Here is a 20304-nt window from a genome sequence, read left to right as displayed (position 1 = left end):
CATTTGTTATGTGATATTCTTACGGGGGCGCCAGAAATGTATTTTATGTGATGTTAAAATATTGGTCAAGAATCTTCTTCGAAGCCCACCAGAGTTATACTCCCATGGTGAATTTAGGACAAAAGGGGTCTTTAGAAGTTTTCCAAATGAAGCTGTGTCTGTTAGATGAGTGGACCCCCTCATGCTGCGGGCACTGGGGGATACTGACTGGCTTGCGTGACATCTGTCTTTTATAAATGGATCTTTTGAGGCGAGATGGAATCAGAAGTTAAGGCTCTCAGAACACTTCAAACCGAGAAGGGGATCTTCGAACATTTATGCTCTCTCATAACGAAAGGTACCTCTGTACCCTGAGAAAGGCAAAAAGTAGAGTATTTCTGGGGTTTTCTGGAGAAAGTTGCTTTCCCAAGCCTAGTTCAGCTTCTGCTTTACACTGAAGTGCTGGATGGTCACACCTCCTGGGAAGAACTGGGACAAGGGTGAGAAGACAGAGAAATAGAAATAGAGAAGGCCTACTTCCCAGGCTAACCGACCGTCCCAGTTTTAGCAGGGAAGGGCCCACATCCTGAGACGGCCCTCCGCCCCCGGATGGTGGGCCTGGTCACCCTACTTTAGTGTAGGCTCCAGAGAGTGGAGCCCTCACAGCTGGCTGGCGAAGTGCCTGTCCTCATTGGGGCGTCCAAATCTCTAAAGGAAGTTCCTACATGAGAGCGGGCCCTGCGCCTCGCGTTGGGCACCCGGGGGCACTCACCGCCATTCTTCCTGGGGACCAGGAACACAAGGGTCAGGAGCGATGCCGCATTTTGTGCCCTTGAGAGGGAGCTGCAGTGTGACCCACTGGAACCAATTCCCTCTTGAGATGCGTGTGGGTGTCAGCGGGAACACACCTCGTGCGGGCGGGCTCTGAGCCTTACGTGGGCTTGCATCCTGGAGCGCCATGCTGGGGCTGACGACAGGTTGCATGGTCATCGTGTTGTCCCCTAGGCGCACGCTTCTGTGATCAGTCCTATTGATTTCTGTGCTCAGAGGATGACAGAAGAAATAAACTATCTCTGTTTGTGTTTGCTGTGACTGAATTGCTGGCTGCAGGACAGAAATGGAGAAAAAGCCATCTAAGCATGTGATCATGTCCTAGCCATCCTTCCAGGGCATTTAGAAAGATTTTTTTTCCAAAGGAGATTTTCCCTTCTGGTTTAACGCATTGTGGAAGAAAATGGCATCTCTGTAAACAGAAGTCTCTATCTGACTTTTTATGTAATGGAGCTCAATGAAGATTTGTTGGATAGATGAACCAATTAAAAGAAGGGAGAGCAGACAACAGCTTGTGGTCCAAATCCAGCCTGCCTGCCACCTGTTTCGGACAGCCCAGCAGCTAAGAATGGTTTTTGCAATTTTTAAAGAGTTGGGCCAAAAATAAGAGAATATTTTGTGACACAGAGAAATCATATGAAATTCAAATTTCAGAGCCCATAAATAAAATTTTCTTGGAATCCAGCCACACCTGTTCATTTACATATGATCTAAGAAGGCCTTCTCCCTGCCGTAGCAGAGCTGCGTACTCGCGGCAGAGAGCTGGGGCCCGCAGAGACGGAAATGTTGACTATCTGGCCTTGCCTGAAAAGGTATGCTATACCCTGCTTTAGGAAATATTAAGGTAACCAATCACATTTTCTTTGGTTAAGTCAGATTTAGATTAAAACCCCAAATCATATACACAGAGAATTTCTCTCCGGATGGGGTTGTGATTAAAACAAGATTCCCACATACTTGATGACGGGGTTGTGTTTGAAATGGGTTGGCGTGGAAATCATGCATTCTTTTTAAGCAAGTACAGAAAACTCTCTTGCCCTTGTCACAACCCGTCCCCTCCCCATCCCCGGAGTTGGGGAGAGAGAGCTGAGCCCTCTCTGGGTGAACTGTGGCTTCTCTGATTAGCATTGGCTGTCGCCTCCCTTCACGTCCCCAGTACCTACGTGCTGGCTCTTCTGTGAGGCTCATCTGTGGGTTCTTTGGTGGCAGGAGAGGAGGGTACCCTCTTGGCACTAGCTTTCCTACAAGACCTCTTGGGTACGGCACCAGCCAGACCGGCTATTCTTCAAGATGTCCACTTGGCCTCATCCCAGAGGGGACGACGTGAACTCTCATGGCCTTGCAGCCTTCTCACAGCTCCATGGTTCTCCCCAACCCTTTCCAGAAGGAGAGGGGGAGAGGAGGAGGTGGCTGGCAGTAGCTCATCACTTTGGGCCTCCTCTTAGAAAGTTCTGGCGAATCCCATTTGTTTGCAGTTGACTTTAGAATGTGGTCTGAGTGTCCCTTGGCTGGTGTCTCACTGCTAGATGACAAGGACACAGTTTGAATCAGGAATGATGCTTGATGTTGTAGAATCAGGTGACCTGGATCCCGAGTTCCGTGAGAGCAGAGAGCTTGTCTGTGTTGTCCTCTGCCATGTCCCCACAGCCTGGCCCAATGCCAGGCCCATAGGAGGTGCCCACTAACGATGTGTTGAGAGCGAGTGTGCTCTGAAGAGCGCTCTTCGGAAATGACCGATTTAGATGGTTTTCCCCAAGCCCTCCTACAGCTGTTCTGTGAGTTTGAATGTCAGCTAATGAATCCATCCCTCAGAAAAACATTCATTTTATTTACCGGTTTATCACACGTTCTCCGGCACCTACTATAGATGCAGGCCACCAACCTAGGCACCCCAGCCACGGGGACAGGTGAGCCAAAGCCTTCAGGGAGCTTATGTGACACCTGTTCAGGTGGGACCTCTCAAGACGGACAAGTCCCCCATTGGCCACTTGAGGGAATTGTCAGATTTGAAAGGATTTTGCTGGTGATAAAAACACATCGGCCCAGATGCTACTGAGATGGTGAACACGTCATCCTAAAACTTACTCCCTTTTAATCTCAAGGCAATAAATTTAACTTTATAAAAGTAACAGGGTGCTTTATTTAACCAAATAAATCTAAGTCCAGTGATACAGTGCAATTCACACAGGTGAAATGCAGCTGGTTGTGGAGTTATTGTGTTGAAGAGCAGATACCTTCAAATTCATTAAACCAGAATTTTGAAATAGTGTATTTCTTCTCACTAATGAAAAAGTTAATCCATTAGAAAATTTTCCTGCGCCTTCCCATCAGTTTAGTCATCTATCTGCCGTATGTATACTAACCTGAAAATTCAGCTCTTGTAAAATAATCTGTTTTTTATTAGGCTTCTCAGCTGATATTAACATCTGTATCTTACACAAGATAAATTCCCTTTCTGTTTGAAAAAATATCTCATTTTCTTAGCCACTGAGGGAATTTGGGAAAACACTCATCATTTTAATAACACTATAAAATTCTCTCTTTAAAAACTGGCATCCATTTACTTGCCTACGTGGTTTGGTCTTATTTTGTTCTTTTTTTTTCCCATTGCCACATCTGCTCATGGATCATTTTTTGGTTCCAGATACATTTGTGTTTCTTTGTGGATTATTTTTCTTATCATTCGGCTGCTCTATTGTAAATTTTTTTTTCTTGAGAAAATGAAAGAGTTTCTTGGAGACCAATTTACTGCTATAGTAACCACATTTGGGTTTTTTCATGTATCCTCAAAAAGAGCTATAATTGCTGCACTGAAATTAGATGAGTTCTGTTCATTTCATAGTTTTCTAAATTTTTAACTCTAACTCATACTTTGTAGTGGTGGAGGAGTGAAATCTTTGAAGAATTCATGCCCTTTGCAAATTACCATATCTTTCTTCTTTAGAAGTATCCAAGGATAATTTCCCTTGGCTTTTCACTAGACAAGTTAACTTAAAACAGTCTCCAAAATTTTATTTTTAAAAACTATAGCGTATAATTGCTCATGGACATTATGATTCATGCTCCATCCCCCAAGGCTAGCCAATCTAATTAAATTCATTTTTTAAATTTATTTATTTAATTAATTTACAGTGCTCACAATTAGTGAGCATTACCAAGTAGCAAATGTCATGTAGAGTACTGGGAATGTATAAATACCTAAAACATGATTCCTGCCCTCAAGGAGGAGACTTCTAGTTAATTGCACCATATTTGGGGGGCGGGTGGTGTTGGGTGGGAATGTTTGGTAGGGGTGGACAAGGACACGCAGGGATGTAGTGATGTGGTAAAGGGTAGCCGCTGGCCCAGCGTGGAAGGGCAGGTTTATGCATGGAGAGAGGGTCGTAAAATAGATCTTCCCCTTGTCTCTGGGAGCCCCAGACCCTCCTGAAGGACACTCCCTTTCCAGCTGGCAGACATGGAAATATCCATTGCCCAGATGCCGTCCTGGACCACAGTCTCAAAATTTCCTCCCGCCGTCCCTCAATCACTTCATCAAGGCAGCAGCAGAAATCTGGCTCACGTTAGGTGGGAGGTGCTAGTCTCGGGATTCGGGAGCCACTTGAGAATCTGATAAACACCATGGACTTATATACCTCCACCCAGAAAAATCCACATGTCTACATAGTCTTGCGTGTAATATCAGAACGTTCCTTGACACCCCCCCCCCCGAGGCCAACCCCAGTTTCAGAGCCCTAGCAGCTGACTCTGGAAATGCTGGCTCCCTTTCCATTGTAGCAGTAGAAGCTGAGGGCTGCCCACCCCATAATAAGAAGGCCCAAGGCTTGAACTGGAAACTAGTTCCGCCTTCTCCCCTCCTCTGAAATGGGGCAGCTAATTATTCCTCCGTCTGTGTTCTCTCATCACCTAAGCTGACTATTCCAGCTAATTAATGAGCAGTGCTATAGCTATGGCCCCATCTACACAAGGTTGCCCGCATCTCTCACCCCTTCTCTACTAATAACCTGGAATTGGAGAGCTTTTCTGGGGAGCAGTAGGGTTCCTCCGATAAGAAAGTAACTATAAGAAATAAAAATAGATGATAAATTACTAATCACTACTTAAATTCACAGAGGATAAGAACACTAGTTTTTAGTAACATTCCTTTTACCTAAGTAACTGATATACATAAATACATGCCAACCAATGTGAAATATTCATTTTAAGACCAGGAAGATTATTCGGGAGGACTTGTATTTTCCTGGAACACTTACATCCCTACAAAAGCAATGAGCCAACTCACTTCTACAATCAAGATCAAAGCTTTGTGTATAACTGTTAAGGGTAACTTTTTGACACTTAAAAATATATATTATTATAATATATAATATAATATAAGCTAATATAAATATAATAATAATTGTTATTATCCCAACTAATAATGATGATGAGATTTAACATGTCTTAAGTCCCTGTTATATGCTAAACCTTCTGCTAAACAGTTTTCCTTAGTGTTAAGACCAGCTATACTTATGTGGTATATGCTTACCATGCCCTGTCCTGAGTACTTTCTGTGTATTAAAACTCATTCGATCCTCACAATGGTGAATGGGTACAATGCTTACCCATTTACTCTAATTTAAAGATGGGAAAATTGAGGCACAGGGAGGGTAAGGGATGTTCCCAAGATCCCATGGCTAGTAAGAGGTGGCGGGAAACCCAGTCTGGCTCCTGAGTGAATGCTCTTAACCCGGCCATCATGTGTAGTCCTCACAAGAGCGAGCAAGTACTGTTAATTGTACTCACATAACAGAGTGTAAACTGAGGCTTAGAGAGGTTGAAGGACTTGCTCAACCTGGGCACTTGCTCAGGGCCTGGAGGGGGGCACACAGTGGGAGTTGAAGAAAGCCAATACAACTTACTGGGACCAAGCTGGCTATCTGGCATATCAAGTCCTTACTTGGTGGGCCCAGCAAAGAACAGAGCTGGAAATGAGCTCTAGAACCTGGGTCTTAGTGCCTTCACCCCATAGACAGCTCCACTCCAATTTTGGATTAGACAGAAATAGCCTGTCTCCTATTCCAGGTTGGCCAAACATTTGCCTTGATTTTAGTAGAAAGCACTCAGGAGTACCTGCTCGTTGAGATCAGCGGGAGCCTGGCAAGCTTAAGAGTGAAATAAGCCATTTAGAAGGGACCCATCTAACAATGAGATCTGTCTTTTTGTCAGTCCCTCCTCATCAGAATGATAATGGAAAGTCAAATCAGATCATGTTCCAGGAGCACTGTGTCTGCAGGAGAATATGTTCGGAAGGTCACCTTCCTGTATAATTTCAGCTGGGCTTAGATGCCTCACGGTGCTGCGTAGTAAAAAAACAAAGCAAAAACATCTACGGAGCATCCTGCACATAAAATATGCATGATGATGTATGATATAATAAAGCCTTATTATAGTAAAACCAGCAAGTACTTTCAGTGGAAACACAAAGGAACAGCCCCTTGGTATGCTGACACTACAGATTGTGGTCTCACCTAATACAGCCTTGCAGCATACACATTTTCTGACAATTGGAAATTACAGATCCTGGGGAGAAAGAAGTCGGCGATTCTAGAAGATGGAAAGTGTGGGAAAACGTTCTAATATGGATAGTGTAGAAAAAAGGATTTGAGTCCATAGTTCATAAAGGTTATAATGACATATAATGATGAAAATGAATGAGAAAAATGACTTCACCCAGATTATTTTAATGTCCCTTAGATTTTCATAGCCATCTCCCACTCTCTCATTAAATCTCTCCATTACTGTAGATACTTTTATGCGACTCATGTATGGAAAATAAATGTTGGAGATGGAAGAAGCAGAAAAAAATTTAAACTAGGGCATGTTTTCAGTTATCTCATATGGTTGACACTACCGCATGTCTTACCTTGTATTAACTTAACAAGTACCTTACTTGTATTAAGAAAAAAAATGGAGGAAGATAATTATTGGCCTTACGCCGTGTTCCTTTAGAACTACAGATTTATAAAGTCTTCCATGCCCTTTGTATAAGTAGCTGAAAAGAAAAAAAAAATATCTTGGTGAGCCTGTGATCAGAACATGCTTGGGATCAAGGTATAAGCCTCATTCCCTAGAGATTTTAGTAGAGGGTCTCAGGTACTAAAAGCCAGATCCTGTTTTTCTGTTTGTTTGTTTGTTTGTTTTGTTTTTTAATTATTTATGTATTTATTTTTGGATGCTTTGGGTCTTCGTTGCTGCGTGTGGGCTTTCTCTAGTTGCGGCGAGCGAGGGCTACTCTTCCTTGCAGTGCGCGGGCTTCTCATTGTGGTGGCTTCTCTTGTTGTGGAGCATGGGCTCTAGGCACGCAGGCTTCAGTAGTTGCAGCACTCAGGCTCAGTAGTTGTGGCTCGCAGCCTCTAGAGCGCAGGCTCAGTAGTTGTGGCACACGGATTTAGTTGCTCCGCGGCATGTGGGAACGTCCCAGACCAGGGATCGAACCCGTGTCCCCTGCACTGGCAGGCAGATTCTTAACCACTGCACCACCAGGGAAGCCCCCAGATCCTGTTTTTACAGGCAGCACAGTGGAGGGTGTGGTTGGCAAGAATCTCAGGCCATATACTCAGATGTGCAAGAAGTGTATTGTTATTTATCTGTTATCTGTAATAATCCAGATTTTATTTCAAATCCTTATCCTAGTGTATGGTCAATTCATCCCATTTTCCATGGTGCTGAGTCTACATTTGGGGGGAGGGGGTGTAATGGGAGGAGGCACTGGGAGAGGTGAAGTGTGTCCCCTGTTTGGCCACATCGTCCATCTTGCTAGAATTCGCTGAGATATCTTTGTGCCCATCTGGTCCACCTTTGATCACTCACATAGGCAGGGAGCTACTGTGTCATTCCTTGTCCACTGCTGTCAACCCTTCCGAAGCCATGTCTCTGTCATCTTGGGTGCACTTGCCCCTCCTGAGCCATACTGGGACACTGAATAATTCCAGGGCTAATTCCCTCCAGGATCTTGTCACCTTCCGGGTTCTGACTAGGAAAGAAGACACCGTCGTTGTGCTCTTTAATCCCACAAGGCTTTGTGGAGGTTCCTAAGTGACTTTTCCCAGAGGATCAGCTTCTCAAAAGAGGGGGAGCACGCCTGTCCTTTCCCAGGCACCCACAAGTTGGTGCTCTTCTGCTCGCCCCAAGACTCTCTCCATCCCCCCAGCCTCTCACTAGTCCCCGTTCTGGAGAGGAGGGAGCTTCACTCTCATTTATCGAATATCCTTCCTAGCCCTGAGCTCCTGGAACCTATGTATTTCTCTACTTTCTTCTGTAACACCCCTGTCCTGCAGTGATGAGTGTTTTGTGGTCTGGCTGACCAAATGGTCAAACAAATAGAGCTGACCAAGAAGAGCAAAGAAATGGGCCTGGAGGTGAACAGCGGTGAATATTTCAAAATATTGTCCTGCTACGCATTGAGAAGACATATGGTGTAGAGATCAGAACAATCTGAATTCAAGTCCTGCCTCTGCATTAGATTAACTGTGTGTGACCTTGGGCAACAACTTAACTTCTATATCCCTCAGTTTCTTGACCTATAAAATGAAGACCTACCTCATAGCATTGCTGCAAGAGTTCAGTAAACCACAGTGAGTAGAGCTCTTTGCAGGGTAAGAGCACATGAGGAACTCTTCGTAACTTTGAGTTACTGTTGTCTTTGTCCAGGTCACCATCAGCATCATCGCTTAGAATTTGCACTTCTAAGGCTTTGTCTAAGGGTCGAAGGAGGTAATGTACAGGGGCGCGCTTTGTGACTTGTCACCAGCTGGTCTCTGTGTGTCAGATGCCGTCATTGCTGCTCCTGGGAGATTGGAGCACAAACCCGGAAGTCAGCCAAAACCAGAGAGGATCCTGGGTAGAAATCTCATCTTTTAGGTTAAAGATAACTTGGGGAACAATCAAAAGCCCTGAAACTCAGGGTTTGCAAGGGCATCCAGGGCTCATCCCGGGGGTGCTAGAACCCAGCAGTGATTGGCAGTGAACTTGACTTGGGACCACACAGGTGTGCAGCAGTGGGATGAAGTGTGCAGCAGTGGGATGAAGTGTGCAGTGTGTTGTGGCGGAAACAAGAGTATCATGTCAGATGGGCGCAGGGGGTGTGGAGAGATGCAGGGCTATTGGCGTGTGCCCTCCTGAGGCTGACATTAGGTTAGGAATGACCTAAATCAGGGGTCAGCAAACTTTTTCTGGAAACGACCAGATAGTAAATATTTTAGGCTTTGCAGGTCATGGTCTCTGTCACAATTCAACTCTGCCATTGTGGCATATAAGCAGCCATAAATAATATGCAAACAAACAGGCATGGCTGTGTTCCGATAAAACTTTATTTACAGAAACAAGAGTGTAGGCCGGATTTAGCCCATAGGCTGTTGTTTGCCGACCCCTGACTTAAGCCAGTGAAACTGAAAGAGACTTGATCTGAAGGTAAGAGAACATAGAGGCAGAGAAATAAAGCAGAGGGTGCTGGACATTTTTTTTTTTTTTTTGCCAGCAATAATAATAAAGATAAAGCAAATGATATGAACTTCCTGGGCACCTAAAATCCTTTTTGGATGGTAGCGAGAAGGGAAAAAAATAATGAGACAAACAAATAGATAAACATCAAAGACTTCTGTGATGCTTTTCCTGATCCTCCCTAATCACCCCCCAAAGTAGTTAATTACTCCCATGTCTTGATGCACTGAGGGGTGTGTGTGTGTGTGTGTGTGTGTGTGTGTGTGTGTGTTTTGGGGGGGGGGTGCTGCACCACACAGCTTTGGGATGTTAGTTCCCCGACCAGGGATTGAACCCAGACCCTCAGCAGTGAAAGCGCAGAGTCCTAACCACTGGACCACCAGGGAATTCCCCTGTACATATATTTTTATTATAATCTGTACCACACAGTGTTACCGTTATATGTAAACTTGTCTTTTATCACAAGTCTGTGTGGGTTTTTTTATATATATAAATTTATTTATTTATGTTTGGCTGCATTGGGTCTTCGTTGCTGCGCGCAGGTTTTCACTAGTTGTGGCGAGCAGGGGCTACTCTTCGTTGTGGTGCGTGGGCTTCTCATTGTGGTGGCTTCTCTTGTTGTGGAGCATGGGCTCTAGGTGCGTGGGATTCCGTAATTGTGGCACATGGGCTCAGTAGCTGTGGCTCGCGGGCTTAGTTGCTCTGCGGCATGTGGGATCTTCCCAGACCAGGGCTCGAACCCGTGTCCCCTACATTGGCAGGTGGATTCTTAACCACTGCGCCACTAGGGAAGTCCCAGTCTGTGTGTTTCTTAATGACAGGCACCAGGATTAAGGTAGCACTAGCTGCTGTAACAAATACAAAGCCATACAAAGGTTCAGTCACGCTAGGAATTTATTCATCAATCACATAAATTCCTGATGGAATGCGTACTCCTGATTGCTGGATAGCTCTCCTTAAGGGGGTAATCTGGGGGCCTAACTCAGACCTTCTCCCTTTTGCGACTTTGCCATCTTCAACACTTAGCTCCTGGTTTGTCCCCGTCAAAATGCAGAAGGGGAAGAGGCTGGAAGGACCTTGGAAGATTTCTTCAGGTCAGGCCCAGAATGGGGTACAGCACTTCTGCTCCCCTTCCTATGGCAAGAAGGCAGCCACATGGGTGAATCTACCTACACACATTTCAAGCCAGAAGCAGGTCCATTGCTTGTCTCATGCTTTTGTGTACTGTGTTGATTTTAGCCTTGACACATCATATGTTCCAAACATCTCCATCACTCCATCAGTAGCATTTACTGTATCATCTCTGTCTGCCTCACTTCTACTGACTTCACTGTTCTCAGTCTCCTCACATCACCTTAGTCTCCATTCACAGATTTGAAAGAAGGTATTTGGTAAGTGGTTTAAATTCTCCTTTTGGAATAAACCTGCCCCCCCATGTCTTAATCGAGTGTCATGTCATATACCGAACATAACCAGAATCACATTTATGTCCACACTTAAGATGATCTCTAGTTTTACGTTAAACTCAATAACTTGTCTTTCCTCTGGGAAAATCAGTGTTTGCTGCCCTTCTGTATGGGGTTCTAAGGGTTATATTTATGCCCTATGTGATCATTTACGTATGAACTTGAAGATAAACATCCTTCTCCTTTTGTAACTGAATCAGCATCCATGCTGTGTACTATCACCGTGCCCCCTTCTTGTCCTTAAGATGCAGAGAGTGTGGTAGTGCAAAATAGACCTGCACCTGGGAGAGAGAAGATCGTGGTTCTACACCAGGCATCTCCCAAGCAGCTCTGTCAATATGAGCGTGTAACAGCTTGAGAGTCCTCACCCCTCAGAAGGTGGGGGTGGGGAACCATTGGCGTCCCATCTGAGACCATTTTTCATTGTACAGCTCTCTCTGTCTTTGAACGGCAGGGCATTTAACCTCTGCGGCCTCTTATCCTCTGAATCCTGGCGGTAGTCCCCAGTCACTGGGGGCGCCCCTACCCCACTGAGGACCACTGCAGGTGATTGATATGAAATGCTTCCAGCCTAAGCGTACTGTGATCAGTAGTCAGCACACCTTACCTTCTTCTCAAGAGGGTGCAATTTTCAAATTCCTGCAGGTGAATGGTTCCAGTGGGTGGAAGGTTCCAAGATGGCAGAATATCCATGAGATGATTGAGAAGAGAGGAGAGAGGTAATGAGGCAAGTCCTGTCCCTGTTCCCAAGCAACAGAGCAGGGACCAGGGACCAGGGAGGTAGCAATTATCAAGATCCACCCCTCTCCCTGCTGGGAACCCAGCTGGTGTGGTAGCAGAGACCCCCATGTTCATAAATAAAATGGTAGGACAGTGGATTTTAGTTATAAATAGGATCTATTAAAATGTACTGGCTTACAAATCTGAGGCAGAAAAGGATTCTTTGAACAAGTAAGAGATAGATTTTGTACTCCCTTGACACTCTTTTGCTACCTTGTTTTTTCATGCAAACAGAAGCTGCTGAAACAGGCACTTGAACTGAAATTTAAAAAAAAAAAAAAAAAAAGGAAAAGGGAAGCAGCCACCATTTACTAAGCCCTTTTCTGGGCCACATACACAAATCCTGGCACATCTCTGTGACTGGGGGTAATTGGACTCAATTTATGGTTAAGGAAACAGGATTAGACAAGTGCTAACTGAATGCAAGGCTCTGTACTCTACTAGAAAGTTCTGTAATTTGGTCAAGGTCAGTTGAGCAATACCTGATGAAGCCAGGAAGTCAGCCCAATGTCCACTCCCTGTTGCCGCTTGTTGTCTAAGGGACCCTTAGACACTGAGCAGGCCAGTCTGCAGTGGATGTGTGGATTCAGCCACCAGAGGATCTTTCCTGAATAGTGAGAGCTGAATAACACCCCCAGGACCCTTGCATGACCCAGGCAAGAGGGGAACTCTCCCAAGACAAAACAGAGAATGTTTCCCACCAGCCAACTGGGCAGGGGTTCAGAGTAAAAGTACATTATTTAGAAATAGAAAGAAATGGGATATTTCTTACAACTAGTGTAAACTACCTAGTCTTCTGTTTTAATGTTGGATAAAATGCAGAAGCAAGGAAAGTGGGGACTATCTTTAGTGCCATTTGTCCACTCTGAAATACTTTTCAATTCCACATGCAAACATATGAGCTCATGTCTCTCAAATTGGCCTTAATTTCAACACCTTTGCTTATTATTAGTATACTGTGTGTTTTAAATCAGTCTTTATTAAGTGTGCCAAATTATATACCACCATGTAGTAGACATTAAAAAGCAGTCAAGAAGCCATTTGATAACACCTGAAAAGATAAAATACAGACTCATTTTCTCCATGTGATATATATGGTTAGACAAAAAAGTACCCCCAAACTGTAGATCTTGTCATTTAGACAGAAGCAATTGTAATGTGTTATGATTCCAAATAGGATTTCACTTTTACTTCAACATCTTTGCTTTTTTGTATTCTGAGAATCTCCAGCCTAAACAACCAAGGTGAAATTTGTTACCGATTCTAGGTTAAATAATAAAGGACCTTGAAAACAAAAGGTTTGTTCATTTTTCCCCCATGTGAGAACTTATCACTGTTAAACATCCTTCTTTCCCTTTTAGCTCCTTGCTGCTGTTTTATTTATATTTTTATGCACAAAATAGTCTACATCTCTGTGTCTAATAAATGGGATTGCTTTGTGGGCTGAGCATTCTTGGATTTTTACAAGTAGCATGTCGGAGCTGAGTTTTCATCACACGCTCCAAAACCCTACCCCAGGGTGTTTTCATTTATATTTAATGTTAAATGAAGGATATTAGAGGTGGAACAGACTGTTCTTCATTCAACCCAATCAGCCACATCAGCTCACTCTGAATTCCGGAAATAACATTTGGAATGTTCTTTCTGATAGAGCACTTCAGGGTATTTGGGTAACTTAGAGCTTGGTAATTTTAAAACTGAATAGCTAAACACAATAACAAAGGAAACCTCTTTGGGGATTTATAATAAAAAATACCACGTTTGGAGAAAGCTTCCAAAAGTGCGAAGATTTAAAAAAAAACAAAACGCGCATTTCTCACCCTTTAATTTCCTGTGTGTATTATGTTTCTTAACCACTGTGAGGTACCAGTTTCCATTATTTGGCAAAGCAATAAAATATGTGGGAGGGCCTTAAAAGTAGCCTTCCCCTGTAATTTGTTTTCTTTCCCCGTGAAGTCCCTCTCCTTAGGCCCTCAAATATACAGTATGTCCTAAAAGTAGCATAGCTGTGATTAATAAGAGCCTTTCAGGTAGAAGTGGAATGTAATTCAAACTGGCTTAAACAAAAATAGGGGATCTGCTGGCTGGTGGGACTCAGAAGGATGTGGGGTGCAGGTGATCAGGCACAAGGGAATTGGGAATCCTTCGCCCTCCATCTCTTGGCTCCGCCCACTTCCTGCCCTGGCTTCTTTCTCTGGAGCGCTCTCTCCCAGTAGTGGTAAGGCTGAACCACAGCTCTAAACTTGCATGCCACTAGCCTAACAACCCAAGTGGGTGAAAGACAACCATTTCCTACTAAATCCACCCACACTTCCCAGACGGGACTTTCGCTGGCCAGGTATGGTGACACTCCAGCCCTAAACAAGAGATTGGCACTCAGGGAGTGGACTGTGCCTTGGCTGGGGGGCGTTGGCGGAGAGGGGCTAGGTCCAGGTCATGCAGTGGGGATGGGATCAGCCCTACCTGGATTATCAGTATCTAAGAGTGCGGAGGTTGGTTCTGCAAAGGAAATCTGGTGGCTGTTACTAAAAGAATGGAAACAACTGCCACTACAACTAGTCACTCGTGGCTGCAGGTTGTTTTGGACACATTTTATTGTGGAAGATTTTGAACAGGATCCTAAGTGTAGAGAATAGCATAGTGAACCCGTGTTCCCATCACCCAGCTTCATGGCCAGTCATCCATACCCAAGACACTTCCCCACCCTTGGATGACATTGAAGCAAATTGCAGACATTGCATCATTTCATCTATAATAATGCAATATGTGTCTCTAAGGAATAGCATTCTTCATAAAAAATAAAATCCCACGATAGCATTATCATACCTTACAAATTAACAGTACTTTCTGAATCAAATATCCAGTCAGTACTCATATCTTCCACGGTCTCATAAAATAATTTCTTATTGCAGTATATTTGAATCAAGAGCCATATAAAGTCCATATTCTATGATTTGTCAGTATGTCTTTTAAGACTCTTTTAATCTGTAGTTTTTCCTTCCATCTCTTTTTACTGTCTTTCAAAATAATCTATGTATATTTAAAGAAACAAATTTTTTGCCCTGTAGAGATTCCCAGAGGCTGAATTTTGCTGACTGTGTCCCTGAGTGTCACGTCACATGATCTGTCCTCCGATGTTTCCTATAAGAGTCTGATCTGCTGTCTTACGGAGGATGCTGTGTATTTTCTTTTTTTTTTTTTAGCATCTTTATTGGAGTATAATTGCTTTACAATGGTGTGTTAGTTTCTGCTTTATAACAAAGTGAATCAGTTACACATATACATATATCCCCATATCTTTTCCCTCTTTCGTCTCCCTCCCTCCCATCCTCCCTATCCCACCCCTCTAGGTGGTCACAAAGCACCGAGCTGATCTCCCTGTGCTATGCGGCTGCTTCCCAATAGCTATCTATTTTACATTTGGTAGTGTATGTATGTCCATGCCACTCTCCCACTTTGTCCCGATGCTGTGTATTTTCATCCTCTAGAGGTGCATGGTGTCTGATTGTATCTCTTTCTGTGATGTAAGCAACCGTTGATAATCTTTGCCGAGATCTGTCAATTCATGAATGATTACAAGAAGGTGATACTCTAATTCCATCATTTCTTCTTCAATTATAAGCTGAATAACTCTAAAGACAAAGTGTTTGGCTATCCTGAGGAATAGTTCATATGAAAGGCAGGACAACCAGTTGATTCTGTCCCGTTATTTACCACTTCTCAAAACCAGTTTTCAAAACAGTTAGTTGTTTCATTGGCACTCCCAAAAACCAGGTTGTTGTTTTTTGTTTTTTGTGTTTTTTTTGCGGTACGCGGGCCTCTCACTGTTGTGGCCTCTCCCGTTGCGGAGCACAGGCTCCGGACGCACAGGCTCAGCGGCCATGGCTCACGGGCCCAGCCGCTCCGCGGCACGTGGGATCTTCCCGGGCCGGGGCTCGAGCCCGCGTCCCCTGCATCAGCAGGCGGACTCCCAACCTCTGCGCCACCAGGGAAGCCCTGTTTGTTTGTTTTTTAAGTATCATTATGAACTCATAGATTTAAGTATATTTTATTATTTAAATCCATTGATATTCTTCTTCTTCTTGAAGCTCAGTTTGTCTCCTCTTTGGTGAGAGCCTATTCCAGAGTGCTATTGAGTCTTCTCAATAGGACCCTAATAGTCTATTTTAGTGTTTTGACTTTCTGATAAGACAAGATACTCAAGGTCCTGCTTGTGTGTTTGTTGCTCCACATCTGAAATCTGTCATTTCTCCAAAGAGCCGTGCCTCCTTCTAGTGGGAAATTATATTTAGTAATCTGAGTGCTAGTGTGCTCATTGACAGAACGAAGACGTTTGTTTACACTTTTCCAAGATAAAATACATCATGAGCTCATACCAGTATGTCTGATTCAAATTCAGAACAAAAGGTTTTTATGTAACCTCATCTGTCTTAAATCTTTGTCTCCTTTTTCTCAAACTTTGTGTCCCAATTCTCATCATAATTTCTCCACACACCAGCCTCAGAATGACAGCACTACTACAAATAACCTGATTACCGAACACATTTTAAGATATTTTTATTGCAGTTCTGTTTGTCTTTATGGCATATCCCACATGGATGTTCAAAATACTGTTTTAAAATCATTTGAGATAGTTCCTGTCTGTGTTATTCTTCCTCTAACTGGATTCACGGGTACAATTATTTCATTTTACTTAGAATTGTTAGGAATGGCTCTTTTGTTTGATTTTGTTTGAAAATTATGTATAACTATAACCATGACACCAACTGGATACACAGGCTCTTTATTTCACTTAACAAACAATTTTTAGGGATTTTCTTTAACTTTGTTTTATAATTATGTGTATTTGCATGATTCCCAAGTTAAATCTACAAAATGTATATTCAAAGAAGTACGTGTAAATTCTGTCTCCGTTCCCTTCTCCCTGTTTCCTTCCACATATGTAACACTTATTTTTAAATTTTATTTTGTGGTTCATTCTTGCAATGTTTAATATGAGCACATACTCTAATCTATCTCCATTCTTAGAAACGGTAGTAAACTAGACACATTTTTATTCACTTTGCTTTTTTCACTTAGCTCTGTCTCCTACCAATTGCTACATCATATCATCGTGTTTTTACACACACACACACACACACACACACACACAGTAATTTGGAAGATGTATATTTTTGTTCTAATGGCTGTCATTAGACTAATGCCTTTGTATAATAGCCTAGTCCCCCATCACCACCACCTACTCACCTTTTAAATTTTCTGGGTATTGTCTATTGCTCTCTTACTATGAACATTATTGAAATTAGCTAAGTAACCTCTTTGCCTTTTTGCTCTCTCCCTGGACATTTGATTTGAACTAATATCGTTATACTCATAATTCATGATGATGCCTATAAGACCTACCTCTGCTCTTCATAAACTTTCTAATTTCTCCCCCCATTTGTTGTGGATCGATGTGCTACATCCGCCTTATCAGAATAGAGCCAATGTGGATGCTACCTCTCGCTCTTATAGGATCAGAGTGGCAGTTATACAGGGAACTATGTGCTTGTGCCTCACTGCTCTGCCTTGGTGGCTGTCACTCTGTTCATGAGGGGTGTCTGCAGCACATTCCCCCTGGTGTGGATCTCCAACTTCTTGTGAGGACCTGTAGGCACTCCGGGGTATTTCTGGTTTCCGAGGCATCAGCGCCCCTTTCCCTTCCCTCCATGGTCTCCCACAGAGATGCCTTAGTGGTTTATCTCCACCAGCTCCTATTTGGCGCTCAGAGAGATGTCTCCCCACCTAGTTTTGCTGGGGTTATTGTCGCTGGGTTCGGCTTTGCCATCTTCATTGCTTTCTCTCTTACTATGGGAGAACTCAAGGATGTTCAAAATCTGTTTTAGCAACTTGACATAATCCTCCAGTGGCTACAAATTTTATCAAAAAGTTTTAATTTTAGAAAAGTACATGTAAACATTCAGTATCTCTTATGGTCATATAATACTTTCGTTTGAGTAATTCTCTAGCAGACCTAGCAGACAAATATAAACAGAGAGTAATTCTCCCAGGCTCAGGTAAAATCCTGCTCTCTTTTTAATAAAGAGAAAATAATCATATATTATGGAAAAATACAACATAGCTGCTCTGTTGAAAATAGAACGTTTATTTTTTTTCTCTTGGAAGTGAATAGCAGACCACTTTTTATGATACATTTGTGATTTGCTATGTGAAGTTCAAATGTTGAGAATGTTACACTTGTGGACATCAAAGCCTAGATTTAAAAAATTGACTTCCTACAAAGTAAAGTATCTTAGAGTAGTGTGGGAAATATTTGACCCACTGAAGGCATTGCTTCTGCCAGTCTTATTTTCATGCTGTTATGTTCTTCCATGATTAATATATATGAGTAAGGGTGCCGTTCACCTTCACAAAACGGTGGACTAACAGGAAAGGTTTTCTTGATGCTCTGAGGCTATAGAGGCTCAAGGAATGTAGTATTTTCCCAGAGCCAGTAACTAGCAGAGCCCAGGGTCGAACATGGATGCCAAGTGAACCGATTGAGAACCGTTGTACCAGACCACGCAGAAACCGTGTAGCACCATTTTCAACACAGGAAGGGATTCTAACCATTACCACTGGAGAAGAAAACTTAGACTTTTCATTTGCTTAAAGGATAGGGAGGAGAGGAGACAGCAGGAGAAGGTATTACAAGGCTTGTGTAGCGTCAACATTGCAATGCAATAGATCTCATTTTTTTCTGCTAAGTTTTACAAGCTGTAATTCAGAGAGGCACCAGGGCGGTATCTGCCCACCTCTGGATTGAAAAAGAAACACAGAATCAAGGCTATTTTAGGCATCTGTCAGGCTGTAATTACCTCTTTGCTCAGAGAAATCTTTATGTAAGACTAATGCAGATTGGCATTTCTTCAGTTTAAAGGAACATTTCCAGTCATTCTTTTGAAAGAATGATCCTTATTAATGATGGTTATTTCAGTATATTTTGATAGAGAGCAAATGTTCCCAGCATGACCTTGCCATGGAGATTTTGCTTTTAATCTGGTCTGTTTCTGATTTACTTGCAAGCTCCATACTTTGAGCTTTCTTCTGCTCTTTCTAGTTCAGAAATTGTTGGCTGGCATTCATCTAAACTCTTCAAGTAAGCCGGACTTGTCTATGTATACCTTCCACAAAAAGTTCACCCAAAGTTTCACCACTAAGACATGGGATTGAAATGACAATTTATAGAGAAAGTACCAGGTTTTCATCATTAAGCACTTGTTCACTGTCTTAGGTTGGGCTCGCAGAAGCTGACCCTGAGATGAGAATCATGTGCAAGTGACCTAAAGGGAAGAGTTCCCAGGAAAAATAGGGGAGTGGGAAAGTAAGACCTGGAAGAAAAGGAAGCCCAACAAAGTTGCCGCATCAGGCAGAGTCCCAGGCAGGTAACTTTGGCTCATTCCACAAGGGAGTTCTGGGCAGTGCCTAGGTCACACCTAATAGTTGTCCCATCAGAGGCAGACAGATAGAACATTTGTAACTCTACTCCACCACAGGACAAGTCACTGTTTAGGGACTGCCCATTGGGAAATGTAAATTCCCAGGTACTTCTAGCTCACCACACTCCCTCCATGCTCTCGGGCAATGACTACTCAGTAGCCTGAGGGTATTTCTTGAACAAAGAGTCCAGTCCAGGTGCTGGATGTTGGGAGTGAAAGCCCTTGGGATCTGCATGTGTGCTCTGTATACTGATTGCCTCTGGGGCTTTCACTCTCCTTGCACTTGATTTATTCCTGCTGCTTCCATCAACACATCCTAGAGTTCCCAAGGACACCTTAAGCAGACAAAGGTGCCTAAGAAGTTCAAGTTCTGTTGTGTTCTCTGGAAACACATCAAATCAAGTATCGGAGACCACCTGTACCTACTCCAGCATTCATTTCTAGCCCAACATTCCACATTCACTGACAATTATCTCTAGAATAAAGACGTGAGTGAATGAATTTAACTGTAAAAATATCTGCTATAAAAAGAAAACCATGCTTTTCTAATCTTTAAAAGTGTATCTGTGTAAAAGAGAACCAAATGCAAGGGAAATGTGTGAGTCCAGGCACTTCCCTGGGTGCTTCACATATTTAATCAACACAGCAGTCCTCTAAGGCAAGTACTGTCACTGCCATTTTAGAGGTGAGGAAACTAAGACTCAGAGACATGAAATGTATTCATTCAGTAAATATTTATTAGGCACCCACTGTGTGCTAGGCATGGCAGTAGGTGCTGGTTATGGAGTGGCAAGCTGGTCCCTTCCCTCCTCAAAGCACATGGTCTAGTGAGGAAGATGGACAGTAAGAGGTGAAACAAACAAACACATAGATAATTACAAATGATGTCATGTGCCATGAAGGAAAAGAACAGGACACTGTAAGGGAGAATGATGGCATAGGAATAGGAGACTCGGGGAAATCCTCAATGAGGCTGTGACATTTAAGTTGTGACTGAGAGGTTGGGAAAAGTCAACCAGGCAAAGAGTGGAAGGAAGGAAAGAGCTTAGAGTGTTTGGAGAAGAGAAATAAGAACATCCTGGCTGTCCTTGGCCCACAGAGGGAAAAGTGGTGTGAAAAGACAAGAGAGAGAGACAGGAACTGGGCGGGTGATGGAGGGTCTTCTAGAGTAAGAGTTGGCAAATTGTGGCCCATGGGCCAAATCTGGCCTGTTTGCTGTTTTTGTTTGCTTGTTTGTTAATTTTTTATCGAAGTGTAGTTGATTTACAATGTTGTGTTAGTTTCTGGTG

At 43.2% G+C, this 20304-nt stretch overlaps 1 protein-coding gene across 1 annotated transcript in view; it reads left to right on the top strand.

Moving 5' to 3' along the window:
* FRMPD4 (FERM and PDZ domain containing 4) overlaps window positions 1-20304 on the top strand; it is a 98157-nt gene that overhangs the window by 5279 nt on the left and 72574 nt on the right. The gene's annotated exons all lie outside the window — the stretch shown is intronic.

The sequence above is a fragment of the Delphinapterus leucas genome, chromosome X (assembly GCF_059928025.1).
Source record: "Delphinapterus leucas isolate spDelLeu-1000000601 "Yukka" chromosome X, BTC_Dleu_Yukka2, whole genome shotgun sequence".
Lineage (NCBI taxonomy): Eukaryota > Metazoa > Chordata > Mammalia > Artiodactyla > Monodontidae > Delphinapterus > Delphinapterus leucas.
The sequence above is the reverse complement of the archived record's forward strand: the minus strand, read 5'-3'. Positions and strand labels throughout refer to the sequence as shown.